General features: G+C 45.8%; 1 long non-coding RNA gene across 1 annotated transcript; it reads left to right on the top strand.

Moving 5' to 3' along the window:
- Positions 1–6: 6 nt before the first annotated feature.
- On the top strand, positions 7–1,392 carry LOC122547973. Its single transcript, XR_006311135.1, has 2 exons — positions 7–670; positions 826–1,392. It is a non-coding gene; the product is annotated as an uncharacterized LOC122547973 (long non-coding RNA).
- The last annotated feature ends 142 nt before the right edge of the window (positions 1,393–1,534 follow it).

Here is a 1,534-nt window from a genome sequence, read left to right as displayed (position 1 = left end):
TAACTCCCGCCCTGAAAAGTTGTGCGCAGGCTCGAGGCGCCTCGGTTGAACTGAGTCTGCGCGAAGTCGAACTGCACACGCGCAGTGTTTAAACCCGGAACTGGTGGTGTCTTTTCCTCTGCATGGATTAACCCACAATGACAGTTAGACTGCAGCAGTTCAAGAAGCTCATCCCCACCTTTTGAATTTGGCAACTAGGAATGAGCAATAAATGCTGGCCCAGCCAGCGATGCCCGATTCCCATGACTGAAAAAAACAGAGACAAACTCAATTGGGAATTGTAATTTATTGTTCTTGATGTCATGGAAGGCACTGCTTGAGTTCTGATGGGATGCTCTGAGGCTTCTTATTGTCATCTATGTCATTCAGGGCCTGGGAACATTCCACCTGCTTCTTGTCTTCAGTTCAGTTTACTGGAACAGAAACTCCCTTAACAGTATTTCTGACACAGATATAACTGTAATTAATAAACTGTGGTTCGTGTTCTTTCTCTGTGCCCCCCAGGCTACGTGCTGCTTCCTTCTCAGAACTTTGTGCTGAGAAACTTGCCCTCGCTCTCAGTACAAACCAGTCACTGATGGAGTTGTCCATCTCACTCAACATCTTAACCAACAATCCTGTACCCTCATTGCTCCACTGGGTACAAACTGCAGCGTCTGGAATAAATCAAGTGAGTGTTTATGAGGTGCTTCAGTATTAGAAATACAATACAGATTAGTTTCAATATGTTTCTGTATTTATTATTGAACACTAACCCCAGTCTGCCCATTATTTAAACAGTGTTTCCACTTACTTAGTTTCTGTTTAATCTTTAATGTGATTCAGATTGTGGCGAAATGAATTCATTCCAATTGGGGAAAGAAGAGAATCCTGAAGTCGCTCCGATCCAGACTGAGGGGGGCTGTGAGAATCTTGGAAGTTATAAGCATCACTGCTGTCATCATATTTTGCTGATTCTGCACCCACCCCTACTTCTTACAACCGTCTGTACTGAAGGTTGAAATTCTATTGAAGATTTTCCAGTCGAGGAGGGTGTTCTCTCATTGTGAGGTCAGAGGCCCAGACCTTCAGAGATACGGCCTCACAGTGTGGTTTCTACAGGATATCTCTGCCTCAATGTTTCTTGCTGGAGACACGCACAGGCATGAAGGAGCCAGAATGGGACTCTGTCTCGGCTGAAATGAAACACTAACAATTACACTCCATATTCGTAGGCCTGTGGGGTACGTTACTCCAGGTTCCTGCTCACTACCGTACCCAGTAAGCCTACTGGAAGGTGAATCTGTGTTGGAGTGAAAGGGGACTGTGCCTCTCAGCTGAGAGGGAATCCTCTGCCAATAACATCCACTCTCGGGATTCACTCAGTGACAGCTCTTTTTTGGATATTCCTGGGTGTGTCTTTTCCTGGAGTCGGGCTCCACAATCAAGCAGCTCCAGGGAGAGAGAAATAAAGGATAAGCTTGGGAATGGAACAGTGAGCACAAAACCCCGGGTTCCTGGTAACTGCACAAACAGGAATAAGTTGCTGGGAGCT

The sequence above is a fragment of the Chiloscyllium plagiosum genome, unplaced genomic scaffold, assembly GCF_004010195.1.
Source record: "Chiloscyllium plagiosum isolate BGI_BamShark_2017 unplaced genomic scaffold, ASM401019v2 scaf_11712, whole genome shotgun sequence".
NCBI classification, from domain to species: Eukaryota; Metazoa; Chordata; class Chondrichthyes; order Orectolobiformes; family Hemiscylliidae; genus Chiloscyllium; species Chiloscyllium plagiosum.
The sequence above is the reverse complement of the archived record's forward strand: the minus strand, read 5'-3'. Positions and strand labels throughout refer to the sequence as shown.